At 36.1% G+C, this 24,538-nt stretch overlaps 1 protein-coding gene across 3 annotated transcripts in view; it reads left to right on the top strand.

The window, feature by feature from the left end:
• Window positions 1–264: 264 nt before the first annotated feature.
• nfasca (neurofascin homolog (chicken) a) overlaps window positions 265–24,538 on the top strand; it is a 69,091-nt gene continuing 44,817 nt past the window's right edge. For 2 of the 3 annotated variants that reach the window (XM_060858183.1, XM_060858181.1), the window contains exons 1-2: window positions 19,315–19,410; window positions 19,523–19,693. The gene's annotated coding sequence lies outside the window, so the exon portion shown is untranslated. Of the gene's footprint in view, window positions 522–19,314; window positions 19,411–19,522; window positions 19,694–24,538 lie in introns of those variants that run through there. The other variant, XM_060858182.1, reaches the window with a different exon arrangement.

The following is a 24,538-nucleotide window of genomic DNA, read 5'->3' as shown; positions in this document are numbered from 1 at the left end:
TTCAGTTACAAGTATCTCAAACCCCAGGATGTGCCATTAGAAATAGTGTTCTGATAACATAAATTTTAAAAAAAACAAAAAAACAACAACTTTCAAATATTGTGGCATTTAATTTTAGGCTATATAGTGTATAAATATGTTCATTTTCATTGAGTGTGCAAATAATCCTGGTGTTAATTATGTAATGATAGCAATTCTGCTGGATAGCAATTCGTTTATCAAGAAATTCACAAATTCCTATCAGGACCAAATGAGAATACGGCAGATCACTGGCATTAACACCTGTCCAGTGCTGATGCGCGCTCCCGCTCCACATTCACTTTCAGTGTGAGTGTGAAACGGGAGCGCGCGCGTGGGATGAGCGTGTGCGCGCTCCGTTGAGGAAACGGCCGTTTCGGAGACAGCCGGGGACAAGAGAGGACATCTACATTCCACTCATCAGTACCGCATTAAACCGAGATCTGCTCGCCCTGTTGTACAACTCGACAGAGGAATACAGGGTGAAATTGATGCTTCTTCAGGTAAGAAGCAAAACGTCGATTTCGATCATTGCGCGGTTCCTGCGTGCCGGACGCAGCGGCCTCACCGCACAGGCTAAAGGCAGGTGCACGGATAAAAACAGGCAACACATAAGCCGGTGATTCTGCCGTTTCATTTCTACACACGGAATTGAAAGATGAGCGATCTGATCTGGAAATCCCCAGTTTTTCCTTCTCAGCCTTACTTTGCGCATCGCTCCGTGATGCGGTGTCATCTTTTGCTTGTCTGCGCAAATGATAAACAAGCTGCTATATTCGTAGCAACGCACAAGCTGTGTGTAAGAAAGAGTTTGACAAACATCGTGTCTTGACTACTCGAACAGAACAGCCAATATAGTGAAATACGGGCTTATATAAGGCTGATAAGTTGTTTTTATGGCCGAATGCAGCCGCATGCTGGGAGGGGGACAGATACAGGGGAGGATGCTGGAAGTGCCTCTGTCTCTGCGTAAAACAGGCCTATAGTACTGGAGATGCAGAAGTGTATTATAAGCTGATTGCAATAAAATGACTGTTGGTTTAACATTGATCCTAATTATATTAGCTTACCTGGTGACTACGTAATATCCTGTTCATATAGCAGGGGGCTAAAACTTTATGCAGAGGTCAGGGACGCAGTTTATCTTTGTGACATTTTTGTCCACAAAGATATAATGACCACTTTAAGAAACTACTAAACTGATGGAATACATTCAGAATCACTAAGATGTCTTTTTATTATAGTACATTATGCAGTAGGCCTGTAAAAGAGGTGTTACCATCAATCTTAACCATTTGCATGTAGTGTATTTTTAATGCTTTAATCTAAAATGTCTAATTATGTACCTTAAATCTTGTGTACCTTTTTAAAGATACACCGTATCATCGTTTCTAATTGAAGTATAATAATACATGTATAAATGTATAAAAGGTAAGGGTACCACCTTAGCTACAAGGTGTGGTAAAATATTTGACCTGTTTTGCCTGAAAGTGTAGACACTAATACATATAACAGTTTATTACAAGATCTTTGACAGTGGATAAGATAGTAATAATACAGTATGAAGAAATCAGTACATGGTTATTCTACATCACAGTTTGTGTATTACATAGTTTTCACTTACAGAAGATGATATTAAAAGCTGTGCTACAACTGAAAATATAGAGAAATAGCAATATGCTGAAACGTTAACATTTGTCATTTTTCACATGAATTTATTTGTGAAAATTGTAACTTATGCATGGCCATGTGTTAGCTAAAAAAAACAAAACAGTGAAAGTAGAATTATTTGCTATGGAAAATAAACATGATCCATTTTTTTAATAATATAATTGTAAAGTAGCTTTTTGTCTTTAGTAGGTTATTACAACAGTGTAGAAATAGATTTAGAGAAAACTACTGTTATAATCTTATTAGGTGTTTTGTAATGTATATCAGACTTTTCAACAAGAGGAAGGCATGAAGAAAAAAAAAAACCAAGGAACCAGTACAAAACTTGAGCGGATACTTTCAAGGTATTATTACATTATGAATAATTCAATTTGCAGCATACTCAGATAATCAAATATATACTTTCTTTTAAAAGAAATGTAGTTTAGATAGGATACCTTGAGTTCACATTTTGCCTTTCATGTTGACACCTATAATTATAACTTATCGTCGACAGATATAATGTCCTGTTATGTAATTACATCCAGTAGCATGGGAAGCCTTATAACAATGGCTCTGCTGACTGAACAAGTTTTCTACCATGAATTAAATATACAATGAAGCCCACTTAAGATTGTATTTATAGTTATGTGACTTTGCCAAAACTCCACTCCCACAACTCCCTCTGAGCTGGACCATTTGGTGTGAATGACCAAGAGATACATATGTCATCGTCTCCATTCAGATTGCAGTAATATTTTGTTCCACTGGGGCCTAATTTACCCTAAAGTGAAATGTGACCCATGGTGTCTGATCTCCGAATGTTTGATTGTTGACAGAGATCTGTTCACCTGAATGGGAAAAAGATATTAGAGTCATTTGGTCTATTGTGTGAGGTTAATTAAAGGAGTCCTTTTATTATCTATTTATAAAAAAAGTGCAAGAATAATAGTGGTTCACCGTATATTAGGATGAAAACTGACTACCCAGAGCTCCAATGTGAGGACAGACCTCAAAATTTATGGAAAATTGGCATACTGTAGGCATTTGGCTAGACTTACAGTATTTTTCTACAATCAAACATTTCAATGTTAATTTCAGTGTATAGAAACTTGCAGATAGTGACTTGCAGTTTCCCTGCTTGCTCTGAACTGCAGTACTGTAAATCACCATTAGATGGTGACCAATAAACCACTTTGTGTAGCTCTTGAAATAATATGAGTGACATTGGTATGATCTGAATTACTGGAATTTGACAAAAGTAGTATTGTAAACTACATATTTTATAATTGCATTGCTTTCTTAGTTATTTTGTACATTTTTCAGTGATCGTAGCTTGACAGAGTTTAAATCTGTTTCACCTGTTATCATAATTTTCTGCCATGTGGATTAATTTGAAGTAATCCTCCTATTTGGCATCATGTTGTAGATATGGCATAGAGTGGCATTTGCCCTTCCATGCTGGTCCCAGCAGGTACTGGATGTCTGCAATTAAAACAGCATTAGAGGTAACATATCATCTCATCTCTTTTTCTAGGAATAATACGATAAATGTCACCAAGAAAATCCTAAAGTCAGTTCTTTATTTTTTACTGTACAGTATACACACAGGATAATATGTGTTTAAATGTAGTTTTATAGTTTTATTGTTATTGTTTCAATGTTTATTATTGTCATGGCATTCTATGACTTTTTGTTATATAGAACATGACATGCACTACACCTTTCCCTCCACTTAAGAACATCCATATCTTTATATAGCAATGACTTCTCCCCCTCACCCTGAAGCCAAATGCCAAGCAAGCTCAGGTTTCTCATACAGCAACTGGATGCACACCTTTTAGTTTGCTGGCCTTTGTTTTTTTTCCAACGGTCTATTTTTAGCTCTGAAACAGCAGCTTGCTCCCGTTGAGGGGTGAGTTATTGTGAGAAGGGTGCGTCTGGAGGAGGGCACGATTAAAAGGGATCAGCAAGAGAAGAGTATTCCGCTTGTTTTAACAGAACCTTGTGTGTTGCTAGATTGCTCCCGGGCCTTGGAACAACAACGAGGATGGCAAAACAGTATTGGAAGACTCAAAAAACACAAAAGGGCACTCTGACTGGGTTCAGTAAATGTGCTGTCTGGTTATGGATTTAAAACAATAGCAAAACAAGAATAGAGTGTCAGCTGTTTATGGTCTTGAATCAATGCATTTTGTCCTCTAGTATATGCATGAATTTCTTTCAATTATTCATGACTGGAAAATACCAATACCTTCCATTTAAAACAGCATAGTTATCACTTATTTGTGATTGAGTATAAGTCTCTCATATCTTTAGATTTGTGAATAGGCATTGGTTTTGTATGTCATTTGTAATAACACATTGATTATAAAAGTAAAACCTCACCGGCTCTGGTGTTGCTGGGAAACAGCATATATTTGGGTGGCTGTAGTTTTGTTAGTCAAATAGTTTTAGGCCGTGTTTGTGCAGTTCTATCATTTAGGGGTGTCAGATCATCATCTAGTGTCCTCAGGACACTAAAGAAAAACAGCAGTCCTACACCATTTAAACTAGAGCCCTGTTTCTTATTTTTAGAAAAACTTTATAATTGTAATAAATGTTCTGATTATATGCTTATCTAAAATTCACATATCAGATCAGGACTCAATCTGATGCCTAACTTAAGTATTCAATTCAAATGTATTTGTATAGCGCTTTTAACAATGGACATTGTCTCAAAGCAGCTTTACAGAACATAAGAAACATAATACAAGAAATATAAAGATTAATATAATACAAAATTAATATTAGGTTTATATATAAATGTGTTTTTATTTATCCCCAATGAACAAGCCTGAGGTGACTGTGGCAAATTTGGTGAGAAAAAACTCCCTTAGATGGAAGAGGAAGAAACTTTGAGAGGAACCAGACTCAAAAGAGAACCTCATCCTCATTTGGGTGACACTGGAGGGTGTTATTATAAATATACAGTCTGACAATTGTGTACTGATGAGGAGGTTGTTGTCCTCAAAGACCTCATGGAGTTGGCATCTCCTCTTCGATTGTCTGAATACATCATGAAGCAGAATCTAATTGGACCTGGTACATCTCTAAATGCCTCAGTATCCTCACAGCGTTGACCTCATCTCAGTGAAGTAAGGAAAATACAGGAACCAGTGTACATAGAAAATGTAGTTTTGCAAAAATGCTGGATTTCTAATACATTTTTATTGGAGAACTTAACAGTGCAGGTATTAACAACCTCCTTAAATTTATTTTATAATTTGATGACTGTGTCTATTTTCAGTCTTCAGCTCTTATAATTGCATGATTATGTGTAATTATTAGCAGGCATTTGAGTGTTCCTTCATGCTCTCTTTACTGTCCTGTTGGACCTTCAGCCTGTTACAAGGGCAAACTTGCTGAATTGTTTGACAATGAAACACCATTACAGTCCTCCAGAATTAGACATTAATGCATATGCCTGTAGTAATTGACTGCAAAGGGCTTTTCTTTTTCATCTAAATCTGTATTTCCATATTCAGAGATTTTCCCTTAAGCCGCAATGGATTCAGAAGAGAAGGAAAGTCCTGACTGTAAAAATGGACTCCATAAGGGAACAAATTTTTTTTAACCAGTAGACATACTTTGAAGTTTTGTGCAGTTCCTATTTTGTTTGTGTTGAATTGTTATTTCTGGGTAAAAAATACACATGGCTGTAGCCTCAGATCTAACACACTGATCAAAGTCAGTTTTTTTCTCTTAAAAGCACAAAGAACTTAAAACAATGACTTATGTTGCTTTTGTTCATTTTATGTGCATCATCAAAGCAAGGTAGCCATCTGTCAGGTATTGTTTTGTCTTTTATTTATATTCACTTTAATGTATATGATGAAAACAATAGCAACATATAAATATCATAATATCTGCAGATTTACTTTAGGCCTGCAGCTCATTCATTTTCCCGTTCTCACAGAATGCACTATATTTTAAAAAGCTACCCACAGCTGTAGGGTAGATGTTTGAGAATGAGAAAAAAAAATATCTAGTGAAATGTCATACTTGTTTATATAGAGGATGAAAATGTCATTTATTTTAAAAGAAAATAATGTTTCTGATGATACATTCATTGCTTTCTTCGAAGCCCAGTGTAGACCTTAATGGAAAATGAGATCAGCTCTGATAAGATATCGATTGAAATTGTACTCTGGCTGCAATATTCTTTTAGATTAAAAAAATTATTTTTCATTTAGTTGTACTGACCACTCAGCATTACACATTGCATGCATGCAATTATACTATTATTTGCTGCCACAGTTGAAGTCACAAGCACAAAGGAACTCCTAAGCATGAACAAACTTTGGTCAGAAATGTTATCCTGAACCCAAGATGACAACAAATGAACTGGTGACACCAGATTGAAGTTTGAAGGTAATCAGCAGGACAGGGAGTGTTTAGATGAAATAATAAACAAGCTGATTAGAGAGACTGGGAATCAGTTGTGAAGCATGGGGATGGCAGAATCATGTTGTAGAGGTGTTTTGCTTTAGAAAAAAGCATCATCAGAAAGGTTTATCTAGTTATACTGAAGCAACATCTCAAGACCTGAGCCAGTTAAAAGTTATATGGTTGTAACTTTGTGTTTCAGCAGCATAATGATCCAAACCCATGACCTGAATTCTGTTAGTAGAAATGGATTACTGCAGAGTATTGCGAGAAGGTTGCGGAAGACTACCCCAAGCATTTGATTCAAATTGAGCAATTAAAAGGCAATTTCACCAAATACTAAAAACAAGTCAATTCAAGCAGCTCTTATTGTCATTTTAATTGTATGTAGTTTTTTCAGTCTACAGTGAATGAAACAATGTTCTTATACGTGCTAGATAATATGCAGAGCTCCATAAAACAACACAGAACTAAAGTCTATGTAAATTGACACAGTTTCACATAAAGCTAATGTGTGTGCAAACAGTGCAAGACAGGAGACAAAACAGACAATACTATATACTACAAGACAGTACAATACACTACAGTACACAGTGCAGTACATGGAACAGCACCCACCAGTATGCATTTCTTTATAATATATATATGTTTGTTATATAGTAAACAAAAGCTGAATCTATCTCTTAGCTCTTATTTTACATTCACCTCTTATTAAAATAAAGTAGATAACCTAATTAACCTGAAATAGAGTTTGAATGTCTAAAACCTAGGTACTGTATATGCAAACTTTAGTCCTCAGCTCTATTATTCATTTTTGTTTGAAAGCATACTTGAAGATTCTACCGACTATAAATATAATCTTGCATTATTGTTCATTCTCTCATTTTTCTTTTTGTCTGTTATTCTTTTATGGATTGCATGGAAAATAATATTTCATGTTCCTTTATTGAATAAAAATCATACTTAAAAGCTTCTTGAAAGCCCTATCAAATGCTAAATATTCTGCAGGTGTTTCTGCATCAGATTAAATTATTTTTGTGTACAGACATGCATACATATTCTACCAACTAAATATAATCTTTCCATGACTCAATTTAATGGCTAAAGCCAGTATACCTGTTCTTTAATGGTTGCAAATGGACTGTAAACATTGCCAGAGAAGACCAATTTTAGACTTCATATAAGGACAAATGCTTCAAATACTCACACTCAGAATACAGCATTGAGTAGTTTAAGATCCCCTCTGAGGTCAAGAATTGACAAAACATAGTGACATTGCTTCCATCAATAGGTAATATTTGGTTTTAAAGTTTAATATACCTACAATTTATACTTACCTATGTGTAACTGTATAATATCATAAAATTTGTCAGCTTGAATTCAAACTCGTAGTGTGATACCTAGTAGTGACAATTATAAATTAATAATTTATTGTTATGACTATAATCTGTATCAGTAATGAATCAATGGCAAGGTACCACAAGCCACAAGAATATCCTCAATGCATGTTGGTATAGATTATTAAAAAAATATGTACTGGTACTTTACAAATGAACCCCTCCTTCCAAAAGATGGTATTATGATGATTTTGGCGGTTGTCTAACTAGTTGATCCAGAGTTTCTCATAGCTGTTCAACTGGATTTAGATCTGATGACTTAGAAAGTCATAGCATATGATTTACATTATTTTTATCCTCATAAACCATTCCATCACCCTTATGAGACCACGAACATCAGGACAAGTATTTCATCATACGATAAACGTGACCAGTTGGTTGAATTAAAATTAAATGCCCCCACTTCATAACAGAGTCACTAGTTTTTCCTTTAATTGGTCAACTCTAATTTCAGTATTATTTTATTATTATTATTTACATTTACAGCATTTTTACAATTAAATTTTTATTTCTATTTATACAATTGAATAATTGAGGGTTAAGGGCCTTGCTCAGGGGCCCAGCAGTGGCAACTTGATGGATCTGGGATTTAAACTAAGTAGTCTGACACCTTATCCACTAGGCTACCTCATCCCTATATAATAATGCTTGCAAAGAGATATCAAACATAACCTACATTAAATAATAACTCACTTATTGACAGGAAGTTACTTATGGATCCTAGGTGTAGCTCAGTTTATGTATGTCTATCTTTCACTGAGTAAGAAATAATTTATTTTGGCCTTACAATTCTACCACTTATGTATTAATGTGCTTTCTTTAGTCTGTTTGATTTATAGTATAGTTGATAGCAGGGAATCGGTTAACACAGAGGATTTGTCTTGCTTTGTTGCTGCTGTGCATCTGACCCTCAGGCTCCTTTTAACCTTTGTGTAAAGTGTTTTTGGCTGGATCTAGGGCCATTTGAGTGCTCATTAAATGGCAGATGTCTGAAGAAAAGCACATATGGATATCCATTAGCAAGAAATCCTAAAAACACACTTGCTGAAAAAAAGTTTTTGTAATGTGTGTTTATTTTCTTTTATGGACTGTAAGATACATAATTAATTATTTTTCTTCTTCAACTTCTTCTTCTTCCAATATAAATGGAAACTAAGTGCAAATTGTGATATATTCATTATACTTTTATTTTGTAGATCACTGTAAAATTTCCACATGATTTTCTAAAAATAATTACTCATAGTCAATAAAAACAGGCCAATGTGAAATAATTTATTATTTTAGATTTATTTGAAATAGTTAAGACACTGTGCTTGCAAAATGTTGCAATATAATAAAACAACATTAATACTGTATAACAAAGCCGTAAAAGGTGGATTAACACACCATGCTGTACTTACAACCGGTTTTGATAACATTCATTGCTAACTTTTCAAAATGACGTCTGACTGTTTAGGAAAGCTGTTGACTGTTTAGATGTCACTTGATATGACACAATTGAAGATACCTAGATCGTTGTGGCAAGTTGATCACTTTTCTTTGACAGAGACCTAAATAGTAACCCCAAACCCAGGCCTCTGATCACAAAGCTCCACTTGTTCAAAACACCTGCTCTTAGAACAATGGAAAAAAGGTTACGATGCAATATTGAAACCTTTTTTTCTTGTCTTAATATATTGTTTCCCATCCCCCATTGCACAGACCTGGGTATTCCTGCTGGTGTGTGGTAGATAACAAGCAGTGTTAATGGCATGGTGTTACTGGGGTCAAAGGGTCAGGGGTGAAGACCACTGTGACAGAGGCCCATGTGCTAAGAAACATTGTTATTATCACTAGATGCACATCAGGCATGCCAAGTGACATGTAACAAGCAGCTGAGTCTGTCTGTGGAGAAATAACACTGGTTTGGTACCAGAAATATAATATTGTAGTGAGACTGTAAGACAACACTTTAAAACAGGGGTGACTAATCTTATCCAAAAAGGGCCAGTGTGGGTGCAGGTTTTTCTTCCAATCAAGTTGGAGCCACAACTTTTATTCCACACATTTAATCAGTTGACCTTGGCTTTCAAAATACTATAAGGTGTGGCTTCTTGGCATGGTTGGAATGAAAGCTAGCACCCACACTGGCCCTTCCTGGATAAGATTGGACACCCCTGCTTTAAATAAATCAGATCTTCTGTTATGTAGAAAGGTCATTATTATAATGTAGAAAGGATGGTATTTACATTTACATTATATAATTGTTTGAGCCTGGTTCCTCTTAAGGTTGCCTCATATCATAACAGGGAGTTTTTTATTGCCAGCTTCACCTAAGGCTTGCTCATTAGGGATAGAGATAATTATTGGTGTAATTTTAAAGTTTACAATTTTTTATTCAGTTTCTATTTATCTATAAAGCTGCTTTGAAACAATGTCAATTGTTAAAAGCGCTATACATCTAAATTGAATTGAAATTTTTCAATTGCAAAATTCTTTTCTTCACATATCCAAGTTTTAGAGGTTGGGATCAGAGACAAGGGCAGCTATGAGACCTTGCCCAAGGACCAAGCAGTAGCAGTCTGGTAGTGCTGGGGCTTGAACCTTCTGATCCACAACCCAGAGCAACTTGACCAAATTGACAAATCTGGAGAACAATGGGGTAAAAAATGAAATAAATAAAAAATGTGTCTGGCAGGCAGCATCACATGACAGTTGACAGAAAAATGCTTGCCTGTCTCAAAAACAATAAGGAGAAAAATGAAAGTGATAACACGCAGTACACATTCTGTCACTGTCTATAAGCCATGCTTGTTCACATTTCCCCTCTTTTTCACCTCACCCCAGCAGATGGACAGTGGAGGCTCAGCTAAAGTAGTTCTCCTTGGGGTCTGCCCTGGTATCCTCTGTAGCCTTTGATATTTAAACTTACCCAGCTTGGCCCTCAGGGAGGCACCCAATTGTCTCCATTGTTGGGCCAAAACTGGGCCAAGAAAGAGAGAGATGTAGGGAAGGAATAAGATTAACAGAAAAGGGGCGGAGATACATAGAACAAGAAAATGAGCCTTGGCAGTCATTTTCACTGTCTTGTTAAATTTCTTGAGGGGTGAACCGAATGTAAATTGCAAGACAAGACAGAAGGGTTTCGATCCCAGAAGGTTGTTCATCCTGGAATGTTTGCAGTTGAATCGAATTTCTTTAGGCAATATATATCACAAGGGGATTTCTTTGGTTGGCAAATAGGAAGAGAAAGAAAGATGTGTGTGTGTGTGTGTGTGTGTGTTTGTGTGTTGTGGCTGTCCATCTTGTCTGTGTGTCTGTCTGTCTGTCTGTCTGATGTTCTACGAGTGGGGGTGGTCAAGAGAGCTATTCCACCACCTCACATTGGGGGTACTTGGTCTTTGTTGTTTTCTATTGATTAAATATATAAATATATGAGCACATTTCTTATTTATAACGTACGAAAATTATCTGGCTTATTCCTGCCTAGTGGCATAATCAAATGTTTTTTTTTTGTAGGTAAACTCCTTGTTTCAGGTGCTAGAAAGAGATACTTAGCACCTGCCATTATGCATGTATGGCACAAAATAGATTTATGCAAAATATCTGCACATGCTGTTGGCCATTTGTGGCAGAACCATTTAAAATTTCTCTCAAACTGCAATCAACTGAAAAACCACATACCGAAAAATCACGGAATCTGCGGTAATGTGTCTATAAATGAGACGGAGACAGACAGAGCTGCACAAAGGGATATCAGACAGATAAATGAAGTGCCCAGAGCAAAGCATTTAGCTTCAGAGACTGCTCAATGAAGATTTAAAGAATACATAACTATTAAGGATATTGGAGAAAAAGATCAGTGACTGAATAATTAGGGGTTCGTAATTAAGGGAAAACTGAATTAAACTAACGTAGTTTATTAAGAATATTCCAATGCTAATTTAGGTAATGGCAATTAAAAATACACAAAATAAAATAAACAACAACAGCAAATGAATACTATATTCTGTATATACATTAAATACTTTTATGTTCCAAATCTAAATTACATTTTTGTTATTAATCATTTGGAATTCCCTCTCAGATAGGTAGCCATGTTTTTTTGCCTCCCAGGCCATTTGATGCAATGGTTGTACTGATTCAAACACTGGCCATAAAATATTTAATTACCAATCTTGCTATGCAGGTTATGGTGTTCATTAAGATGTTCTATTAATTAAACATCCAGCTAGAGGGTTTTATTATTTGATAAATGTGGACATAATAGCCAATAGGTCAAATTTGTTGTTAAAGTGTCACTAATATTTGTTGACTATAACTCATTATACGCTAGAGCTCTGCCTTTAAATCGAGCTACAATGGACAAAAGTTCATGTGATCAGACAGTGAACACGATGGTCCTTTCTCAGCAAAGGTCAAGAAGTGATACTTGTGTAAATCTTGCCCATTCTCACTCTTGGCCCTTATCTTTGCATTTATCATAGGGAAAGAATAGCTCAGTAGCTCAGGTCTTAGTCTATTTCTCACTGTCCTGGTTGTAAAATTTGCTGATTGCTTTTTCTCTGACGAGGTTGTAAGCTACTTTTATTCTCTTAAAGGTCGTAACCTAAAGGTCAATGTCTGTGCTTCTCTCTTTTGAAGGTTGTTACTGAGGGAAACTAATGCTCCTTGACCTCATGTGAGTCCATCGATTCGTACAAAGTGCTCAACATCTAATCCAGAAGTGCAGAATGATTATAGCGTAATGGACCGTAGTAGGTTAGGGGAAATGTCATAGTGCAGTACTGCCAAAGAAAATAATGTGACATTACATTCAGAGTTGCTATAACTCAATGTGATGTATGCCGTACAGGATAAAGGGTAGTTCAGCATTTAGTGTAGAGTATACAGAGGGGTGGGTAGACACTCTTCCTTGGATAATGGGAGCTTTTATAAAATATTTATTTTGGCATGAGATGATATATGCCTCTTGGTTGCCCCTGTTTTGCTCCAAATTGTCTCTGATTACTCTACTGAAGTATTTTCTCTATCTATATCCTGCATATCAGTATTCATTAGATATTAATAGATTTCCTTAAAACAGATATCGTGCTGATAGGAAGTGAGACCCACTACATAAATTTCACATAATTACAACAAAATTAACTGGTTCAGTAAAAATTGCAAGCTAGCAGTGAACCAAAATTATTGCTTAAAAAAGCATCAGCATTATTGTAGTATGTATTGCACTATTGGGTTATGTTAAAAAATGTATAATCTTACTTATTAATTTTAGGATGCCGTTTTGCAATAAACCTCTCAGATTATATTGTATTGATAAAGGAAGCGAGAGATTCCTTAAATACAATACAGTTGTCAGTATAGTAGTTACTGACAGTGACTGTCGCACCAAATAAAGCATTACATACAGTAACCATGGTTTTGGTGCAAGTGTTTCATTCCCAGGAATAATAAGCATGCCTCCAGGTGTTTCACAGAGGGGTTTCTGAAATTCAATATTTCTCAAGCAAGCAGTCTGTTTTTGTTCTGTTGACCCTGTCACCATACTGTCCCATGTCTCATCAGGGAATAATAGTTGTCAACATGACAATGTTTCTCTGTTCGTCTTTTCATGCATTTTGAGAGGCTTAGTGCTTGGAGGGATTCTTTTTCCCTTAGCCAATCCCCTCTCTCTTTAGCAGATTTCTCAGAGGCATGTTTGGTGTAACAGATCAGCAGTAGTGTTTACATTCAGAACAAGTGTTCATTAACTCCTATAGGGAGGTGACATCACCATGAGAGTTGGCATCAAGTATCATTCTGTCCTGCAGTGAAGAAGCTCAGAAGAAGCTGATATTGCCCTCTGAACAGTAGAATTGCACAAATTAAACAACTGAAAAACAATTACAAGCATTTAAGCATAAAGAAAATGAAATGTATACAATCTTTTGCTAGGTTTCTTATTGATTTTGAAGCAGATGTTTGGTCTATACTACAGATGGCTTTTCTCTGTTCAATAATTATTTATGCAGGACTACTGAGTCTTGCAGTCCAGCTGCTTTGCTCTATTGTCCCCTGAAACATTGTGTGTGTGTGTGTGTGTGTGTGTGTGTGTGTGTGTGTGTGTGTGTGTGTTTGTGCGTGTGCATGTGCATGTGCATTCGCGTTAAAGAAGGGGGTGCATGAACACACTGGCGGGAAACCAAGGCTCCCCCTGCATGGTCCAGACTTATGGCAGGCATTATGGGAGTCTGGCCAGCAATTAACTGAAGCAACGACATGACCTCCTGTTGATGGGGAGGCTGAACCCACACACAAGAGAGGCGAGATTGAATAGGCCTGCATGTGGCAGCCATTCTGTGACTGACATGCAGGGAAGTGCTTTTGTTACTGTTTAACGCAGTCTCAGGTTTAACAAGTTATGTTGCGTAAACGTGTAAAATAGGTCTGAAGTGTGACCCTACCAGACATCAACACAGTAGTTGGATTACTGTCTGACAGATTACTAACTGTTCATCTTCTGTATCCTAGCACAGGGTTTAGTCCGCGTTGCAGTGGATTGTCTTGCGCTAAATTCCTGTCCTCAGACGAGCACCAGAACTAGTGGGTGTCAAAATTTTTTTTTCTTTGAGCCCAGTGTTTTGAAGACATTTACCTCAGAAGACGTGTTGATTTGTTGCGACTCTTCTTGAGGAGAAATATGCTGCGAAGCTCTCCCACGGAGTGAGGAAGAGGTGGACAGTTGAAGTGTCCAATGGAGTTATGAGTTATTGCACATATTTAATAAACATAATAATTATGATACAGCAGAGTGGTGCACCTAAAACAAGGGTTGCTACATGGAAGTGGAGTTCTTGGGGCGTATGGCTAAGATGCACGGACACTCAGGGTCCTGCTGTTTATATTGGACTCAGCTCTTTGTCTTTCTGACTAAGGCATATGTGACATCTGCTCTTGTAAATGGATAACCTGATCTTAACTTCTGACCCCATCCATTGCCTGAAAGTAACATTAATTATTAGGTGGCATGGGTTCTGTTTGTTATATACTTGACAGTTCTTTAAACATTATAGTGTTAAACTCTAGCTGGTGTGTAAGGTCAATACACAGACATGCATGCTTAAAAAAAAAAAGTAAAATGAACTAATATTGCCACTCAAATTCTATTCTGCTTAAATCTAACCAAAATAATTCATTGATAACTTCCAATATCTGGCATTTCTTTCTTTTTTATGTGATTGAATTTATAGCACAAATGAATGGAAATGAAGGAAATAAATAGTGATGAATTAAAAAAAGGGTGAAAGAGGAAGACCGGCAGATACTACTGAGTGTAGTTTGCCTGTGGCAGCAGCTGCTCTGGACTGCTACAATTAATCTGACCCTTCAGAACACTCTCTCAGTACAAGAGCACATAGGTTTAAGATCAATTTAGAGAGGAGGAGAGACAGAGAAGGAATAGAGGGTATGGGCCTGACAGCAAATACACCAGCTGTCACAAATCCAAAGGCTCCTTTTTTATTTGTAATCCTCTGACTTAATGGTTATTTGTGTATACATGGTTGAATTTGGCTCCACAGATGCATTGCTAACAGGCATATTAGCCTTACTCAAATATCCATGTACAGACTGTTTGAACTATTATGTAGTGTTTGAACTGTGCATTGTTCTCTTCAAACTGCGTATGACACACATACACACAGCGTATTTAAAAAAAAACATATAATTTAATTATTGTTTATAATACCATATGTTCATTATTAAAGTTAAAGGGCAGGTGCTTTTAGAAAACAGGTGAGATAATATTAATACTGTGCTTTTTTTTAATTGATGACTTTTAATCTTTAAACACACACTAATGTAAACGCCAGGATTTGGTTATGGTAAGAAGAAGCATTTTATAGTCATGTATACAACACAGTGAATTTCTTTCTTCACATATGCCAACTTTGGAGGTTGTAGTAAGAGTGCAGGGTCAGCCATGATGCAGCTCCCCTGGAGCAGAGATGGTTAGGAACCTTGCTCAAGGGCCCAACAGTGGCAGCTGTTCAACAGCCCAGAGCTTGAGCCACCACTGCCCCATTTTCAATGTTCTCAAAGTCTCTAAAACGGTACTGAACAAATATTTACAATTTTTTAAAAACTGTTCCATCAGTTAATATTTTGATAAAGGTGGTAGAGAGCACTGTATAACACATTGCTCCAATATCTTCCACAGGTGTTCTGCTGGGTTTAGTTTTTGTGACTGTGAAGGTCAAAGCATATGATTTACATTGTTTTCTTACTCATTAGACTATTCACCGATCCTTCATGGCCTGTGGATGGGGTCATCATGGAAAAGATGAGTCAGCAAAAACTTTGTACTGATTTGCAGTGACTGACTTGCTGACATGGTATCTTCAAGGTTCCCCCAAGAGAGACTTGAACAGGGAGCAGTCAAAGGATAACAACAACATATAGACATTATATACGACAGTTCAACATTTCTAACAATAGGAAAATATATTTGTCTATGTAATAATAGAAATGATTCTCATTGTACTTTAGATAGAGGTTTCAACATCATGAAGATCCAAATATATTCTAATCATGAATAAACGTAAAATCTTAAAATATTAATGAGTATTTAGGTCTTCCTATTGAACCCTACTATATCACATGGTGACAGTGCAATTCATAAAACCATACAGATCACTAGTGTTTGGAGCAAAAAGCTAAAACATCTAGTAAGCAGCACTTTTAAAAGTAAATAGCTTTAAAAGTGATAAGAGAGGTCAGAATAGAATGACCAATGTGGGTTTGAGCTGACAGGTAGGCTGATGTAACTTAAATAATCATGGTGGCTTTACTACCATGGTGAGCAAAATGCACAGCATAACACACTTCAACAGCAGCAGACTACACTGGATTATACTAATGCCAGCAAAGAACAGGAATCTGAGGCCAAAGAGGGCATAAGCTCATTGAAGATGACTGTAGTTACCCCAAACCCAAGTATGTTGTTGCTCTGTAATGAGTTGTCCAGTTGATGGAATTTAAGGTTCAAATGTGCCGGGCATCCTGTTTGTCTGTTTTGTGTTCTACTCCAGGAGGTCTTTTGTTCTGATAATGTGCCTTGTTTTTTTGTGGTTTAGTGTATTAGTTTAGCATAATAGAGGCTGTCTGTTCATGTGTAATATGGTCATCTCTCTCTCTCTCTCTCTCTCTCTCTCTCTCTCTCTCTGTCTGTGTCAGAGCCTTTCTTTATCCCTCTTTTGCCTTTTTGGTTCAATGCAACTTCCTAAATATTTAAACAATGCATGTCTTAAAGTAGAACCATTTACATTTAAATACCCTCAATCATGTTTGTATGAATGGTATTATTATTTTCTTTGTGCGTACTCTTACACTGGCTGTGTTAATGCATGTACTTTATGCTGAGTAGTACACTGGTAGAGATTGCTTAAGAAGCTAAATTTGTCACGCCTCAATACACAGATTGATGGCAGAGTTATTAGAAGACCTGTTTACTACTACAGTATTGTTAGTAGTCTTTAAGTAAAATGTAAAATCTTCTGAGAATGCCTTTCACATAGGATTGAATAATTTACAGACAGATTACAATGTCAAAGATTCACTAAGAGCATTTGCAGGAAATCATCCTAAGTCTTCTAGAATGGAAAAAATGTAATCAAGATGCTAAAATAAATAAATAAATTAAAAAACTTCTTGGACATCTGAGTATATTTAATTAACATGAGACATGACTTCCAAAAACTTGTTTGTGAACACTGTTTGTGTTTTCTTCATTAGAACACTAATACCCTGTATAAAACTGTCCCCTTAATTACTCTAACTATACACTATATAAACTTTTTTTTTCACTATATAGGTCTTTTTAAAGCCAGATTTACAACCTAAAAATGTGATTTTAAATACCATCAACTGGCTGATGACCACTCCATAAATGTGTCCATTTATGTAGTAATCTAATAGATATCACTCATATTATAAACAGTTTTTAACACCTGTTACTGTTATGGTGAAATGTTAATATTTACATTAATACATTTTATCAAAACAATTAAAACATACAGTTAAAACTCCAGAAATGAATTAGCTGATAATTTCCTCAGGCAACAAATTCTGTCCACATCAGATGTGTCTCTGTGTCGTTATCCATGCTTTTCAGAGTTGTAAAAATGATCTAATGAAAACAACCCGGTCTTTTAATCCACAGTGCCTTTGTTTTGTATCGAGCAACACTGAAGCCCACACGATGGACGTCAGAATCAACAAGGGAATGTAAAACTTCACCCACGGCTAAGGATGCCTACACTGCCATCCATAGAGCTGTAATTGTCCAACTGTAAGAGATAAAAACAAACAAACAAAAACTTTTACAAGAGGTAGTATTTGCACATAGCATTCCTCTGTCTAAGAGCTAGAGAGGAGCAAAGATTTGTTTATTAGTTTTAATGTATGTGTTTATGCTTGTTTTTTTTTTCTCTTGGTCCTTTAGTCTCTCAAATGAGCCCCTGACACAGAGTAAGTGAATGCCTTTATAACATACGGTATTATAGAGGATTCACTAGCTGGACAATCAGCTATAACATAATAGCTGCTCCTGATATACACTTAAAAATTTCAGTATTGGCCTTCTTTTGTAACTGATATTGTTCTCATGGCATCTTATATCTTTGTGTTGTTCAAATAGCTCAAAGAGAATTCAAACAAAATGACATCAATCTATAAACGGATCAATCTGTGACTTATAAATGTTTGTTTTCATTGTTGGACTTCTGAAAGTCCTTTTCAGGTTGCAGGGTTCATAAGCTGAATGTGACAGAGGAGGTAGTTAGGAGGTTGCCCATATATTTGCATAGATCTCATGCTCTGGTTATGATGTGATCCTGCATTGTCTTTGACCTTGTTTATTTCAGACTGAAGTTAATCAAGAATGTTCCATCTCCTATAATGACTTGTGAGCCGTTATTTTAATAACTGGTATTTAATACCTAATTAGAGTAGACATAAGAGGGAATGCAAATTACATTGTTCACTGGTCTTTATTACAATTAATCTACACTCTTTGGTCACTTTATTAGGAATGCATATACAGTACACATTCTTACAATTATCCAATCAACCAGTCATGTTAAAGAAATGCATAAAATAATGCAGATCCTGGTCCTGTAATTCAGTTTAATATACACATCAAACATCAGACTGTGGAAGATATGATCTTTGACCATGGTATGGCTTCTGGTTTTGTGAGAGGCAGTTCGGTGGTAATATCACAAGACGGCTGAATCTTGGTTGGTCGGGCTAGAACATAAGACCACATCAGGTTCCAAAGAACAGGAAACAGTGTTGACAGCAGGTACAGGCAGTTTACTTAAACTGGACAGCTGAAGACACCTGGTCTTCTTTTTTCCTGGTCAGATTCCTGTTCTATGATGAAAGGAGTGGGACAAGATTGGTCTTCATTTGTTGTAGCTGATGGTTATCTATTCCTGCTCATAATGGTCATCTCTGATTGTATGAAGGAGGCGTTGCACGTGTCTAACACATTTTTAATTGTCTGGATAGAAGTGAGAGGGTGCAGAAAAAAATTTGGTGTGAACAGTGGGTTGAGGAACGGAGGTCAAGCTCAGAGAGAAATGCCTTTCATCTCTCTGTATATTTATGCATCTGATATGGTGTATGTGAATGTGTGTGCCGATGTGCATCCATGTGAATGCATGTGCTCATGTTTCTGCCAAGATGGGGGTTTGGGGGTGGGTGCAAGCCCAGGGGGCTGTTTATTATTCATGAGGTGGGCTGGGAGTTGGCCAAATGGGCAGCAGCAGATGGGAATCTGTGTTTGGTGTCAGTGTGAGTGTGTGTGAGTGAGTGTGTGTGAGAGAGAGAGAGAGAGAGTGGAGGAGAGAGAAATCTCCAAAATCACAACAGCAGAGATGCACCAAGATGAGAAGTGAGAAGCTCTCCTGAACCAGTTTCAGAGGCATTTATATATACTGTACAGTATATATACACACATACACATCCTTTTGCATACTCTATTTTACTAGTCTATTCTCATTCAGGACACACAAAGACACAGTGCCCCAGACTTCTGCGCAAATGTGGATTTAAACCAAGAGAGTTGGCATCATAAATCACGTACTGACTGTATCGGAAGGAATTTACCATTGCTGGAGATGCCTCGGGGTGTGTGCCAGCTCTGTCTAACCAGGACAGGAAATCTTATGTGAGAGGTAATGCAGTTGTGTTTCTGGTGACTCTACATTTTCTGTTAATTGTCATTTTAGTTTCTAGAGAAAGAAGTTTAATGTTTAATGTGTTTAATGTGCTCAGAGCTTTGTACTGCTTATTCCATGGGTTCAGTGAAATTTGGATAATTGTTGGACTGCTTTGCTTAACAAAACTGGACGGTTTGGAACCTTGTATTCAGAGTGATATTATGGCTATCCCTTTGTTGTAGACTTTAGTTTTTTAGATTTATCTCTTTGACTGAAAAACATCAAGATGATGAAAAAAATAATATATGTATGTGTGTATATATATATATATATACACACACACACACATACAAATATAATTGTGTGCCTGTGAGAAGTGGTTCTCGTTTGGTCTGGTGTCTGCACAGTGCATCTATGATGCACCTTTCATGTTCCACACTGCTGGGTTTAGATGATAACTAATGTATGAAATAGTAAGAAAGGGTTATTAGAGGCTTTCAGTTTAGACACTTACTGATGAGTTTGTCTGACACAGATGAACTCATATAGCAATTGGTGCTATAATCTTAAGCTTTATAATCTAACAAAGCATCGTTTTTAATGATCCCTGACAGTCACACTTCATTCTTTATGTGACTGCGTGGATTTGTTGCTTAGTGGTTATTTTCTGTCAGGCTGATTATGTGCTTTTGTTTCAGTTTAACTTGAGGCAGATTTTCTGTCAGATTTATTCAGAGAACTGTCTAGGATCATTGATATAGCTTTCGGATTTCAACACAGGAATGACAAATTCCAATATGCAAAAGAATGAAGCATAGAAAAATAGAGCATAGTTATTATTATTGTTATTATTTTTAGAGCCTGTAGAAATCCATGTTAAATAGAACTGGATCAGATTTTATTTGAGGGAAACTTAAACCATTTAATGAGCTTTTTTTCATGAAAAATTGTAAAAAAAAAAAAAAAAAATGTTTCTTTTTCTTTTTTTGACACAACATGGAGAGTCCTTAAACAAAGAGGATTAAATGTTCCTTTTTTCTACTCTCATTACTCTTATTCTTCATCTTTCTTACTGTTTCTCTTGCTCTGGGTCCTTCTTTCTAAGCCTTATATTCAGTTCACTGGATTTCTGCTGGTTCTAGATCAGTTTCTTATTAGACTTCCTCACCATTGTAGTGTCTACCTGCAAGAGATGCATGGCATACTGTAGCATGCACAGTAGAGCATGTATGGTTACTACGCCCCATCCAGATGTCCATACATCCATACAGTAGTACTCTAAAATGCTCCGCCATTAATACCATGTCTCTTGCCTCCTTTGTCTTATTTTCTTTTTCTACACTGAAAAGGGAAAATTGTAAATGCCATAATGCCATTTTAGTTTATTATCTATAAGTTTCTGCAAATACTCATCCCATTTAAAAATAACACTGATTGCACCCAGGATAGACTCTTTTGGCAAACCCCCTTACAAAAATAACACTGATTATATAACAGTTTCCTAATGATGCTTATTGAATAAACCAAACATCCGGATATGGGACTTGTGCAACAATAAGCTTGTGTTCTGGGAAGCCAACAGAGTAAAGATTGTGCATTAGTGTGCCAGAGATGGAAAAATCCATACTAATCTTAAACAAAAGGTTGAGGATTCTGGAAAAAGAGTTTAAGTGAAGACTGGATTTAGTCTTGAACAATGAAAAATCTAGCCTCTATTTTTCATAGACAGATTATTTTAATTCCTAATTTTCTTTTAAAAATGTATAAATAAAAAACTATATAAATATGACTTTTTATGCGCTGATGAACGTTATCCAGCTGTTCCCGAAAAGCAGTGTTAATTGTTCTTTGTTAGATGTGCTAGCCTGTTTCTGCTATTTTTATCACTGTGTCTCCCTCTCCACAAGAAACCTGAGATAATTCCACGTAATGTCCTTGTGGTTACTGTCAGTAAACAGCAGCTTACCTTCCACATGAAAGATATTCTGAAAATAAAAAGAAAATGTAGAAAGTGTATAGTTACAGTCAGGAAACTTGGTTTAAAACCTGACAAAGAGTTCTGGGAATTTAAGGGGTTACAGAGAAACGCTAAGGAAAAAGATCTCAAGAATAATTTGAACAAATTGATTGATTGATCAATGACAGTGAAGTTGGATGTTGAGTCACTGTAATCTGAATTAAGTTAAGAACATGTTTGTTCTTTGCTTCAAACTTTGCTTCTATCTTCTAACTTTGCTTCTAATCAAAACTTTACCTTTTCGTAATTTATGGGTCATTTAGATTATTTTGCAAGTATAATACCAAGGTATGCACAAAGCTCATCTCTTCCAACAATCTCTTTAGATTTTACAAAATGAGGATGTCAGTTTCTGTGATTTAACCAGTGTCATGTAGAGTTAGGGTTTAGTTTTTGTTCACGATAAAATGTCCTGATTAACCCCTATTACTCAAATGTCATTATTCAATCATTAGTACAACATATTATCTGTTGTGAATTACACCATATAGTCAAAAGTAAGTGGACACCTGCCTTGTAAAACATGATAGCTATATACTTTTACGTTTTAAAGTTTATGCGTTTTGAATAATGAAACTTTCAAGTAATTTCTGTGAATTCTTGTGAATGAAAGTTTATCTTCATGTTGAGTTTACTAACATTTTTAAGGCAACAGGGGAAGTTTTGTTTCTAAGTTAAAACTTTTTTTATTTTGAAATGTTTTAGTGTGATCATAACACCCATATGTGGTTGTTAAACATCCTAATCCAAAAGCATGGCATTAATATGGAGTTGGCTGTCCCTTTGCTGCTATATCAGCCTCCACTCTTCTCGGAAGGCTTTCCACTAGCTTTTGAATGTTGCTTGGGGATTTGCACTCATGGGAGTATTACTGAGGTCAGGCACTGATCTTAAGTGAGGAGGCCTGACATACAGTCTGTGTACCAGTTCATACCAAAGGTGGTTCAAAGCAATTGAGTTCAATGCTTTGTGCAGGACAGCTGAGTGCCTCCAAACTTACCTTGGCAAACCATGTCTTCATGGACCTCACCAAAGCATTGTCATACTGGAACAGGTTTTTGACCACTTAGTTGCATAGTTAGTAGCATCATTATATTGCATAGAAGGGCATTCTAAACATGTTACTTAAACTTTTTGGCAATTGTTTGTGAAAGGCCAGCATATTTACACTGACATTTACATTTATGGCATTTAGCAGAAACTAGGGGAAGTTCAGTCCATTCTTTAAGCACCAGAACATTGAAGGGTCTTGATGCATGCCTTCATTATACACTGATATGGATGCCATGGCCAGGCCTCCACATGCATTTTGCCATATAACATTCAGTTACCTTTTATTAATGTAAATAAATTGAATTTTAAATAATGATTGTCCTGTGCGGTGTGTGTGTGTGTGTGTGTGTGTGTGTGTGTGTGTGTGTGTGTTTGTTTTGTCATGAAAAATACTCACTATTTAAGAAAAGTGGAATCTATATTGTCAGGTTTAGCAAGAAAGTCCTGACAAACAGAAAAGTAAAATATAGAATATAAAATATAGCTAGTTACATATGTACAATACGTACATATCTATACCCCAGTGTCTGGAGATGTCACACAAATGTGTGTGTATTTTGTGTGTGTGTGTGTGTGTGTGTGTGTGCGTGTGTCTGTGCTTTTCTGTTGTGTAAGTGCACATTCAAATTCATAATATTTGCATGGTGCACCTGTAAACAGACATTCAACAGAAATCTGCACAGATTTAGGTCAGGCAAATTCACTTGCTTTGTGGTTATAGAAAAATAAAATTTGATTAAATTTTATCATTAGCTAATACAAGGAAAGAGAATATTTATTATTTTACTATACCCACTACTTTCTATAGTAACGGGTGTAGCATGAAGAGAACAAAATGTGTTTGAATGTGCCATGCAGTATTTGGTGTGTGTCTGGAGTTAATACATGTTTTGCAAAAAAAAAACAAACACACACATTTCCCTGAGATGTGGACTAGCTGTGCTTCAGAGTGTAACTTCTGGTTAGGTTTAATTACCTAAAATTAAAGTTTACTAAAGGTTTAAATGTCATGTATGTTGGTAAGCTAATTGAAGACTATATTCTAGGAGGCAACCTGCTGAACATACATTTTTATAATACGTTTTATTTAATATCCATCAGGCTATTTTAGTGTAATCACTTACAAGAAGCAAAATGGATTTCATTTGATTTCGTATAAATAAAATTATAAGAAATGGTACACGTTATAGCCAAAACCATGTGGATGTCTGACCATAACCCCTATATGTGGCCAAATTCAATAGTAATGTAATTCCTTTGAAATAGGATGTTCATCAGGCACATGGGTGCCATGGTCAAGTAAACACATATTTTTTGACTTATACCTGCATATTGTGTTAGTGATGTTATAACAGTTGACTCTGTATGTATAATGAATTCAGCTGAACTGACAGCTAGGAAAATGCTGCTATGGTGAAATATAATGCGCATATACTAAGCGGATCTAGTCCAGTGACTCGTTAGCCCTTTAGACAGCATCAGATCAAAAGACAAGGCGATTTGTCCTTCAGTGTTCGTCTGATAGAACAAGCTTATTTTTGTCTCATAGAATATTCTGTCTGACAGTTTTTCAGATGCACACAATAATTAATCCTTTTCCTGGAAGGGCCTTTGTTTGGAACTTAAGCCGAGCATTGGAAAAAGAATAAGCTCTCAAGTGTATTGATTGTTATTATTATGCAAAGCAAAATAACAATTAGTCCATATCTTGGGAAGGCTAAAATATAGCAGTCAGAATTAGTGCTTTTTTAATTTTAAAATAAATTTTATTCAAATTTAAAAGCCAAATC

Source organism: Tachysurus vachellii, chromosome 22, assembly GCF_030014155.1.
Source record: "Tachysurus vachellii isolate PV-2020 chromosome 22, HZAU_Pvac_v1, whole genome shotgun sequence".
Classification (NCBI taxonomy): Eukaryota; Metazoa; Chordata; class Actinopteri; order Siluriformes; family Bagridae; genus Tachysurus; species Tachysurus vachellii.
The sequence above is the reverse complement of the archived record's forward strand: the minus strand, read 5'-3'. Positions and strand labels throughout refer to the sequence as shown.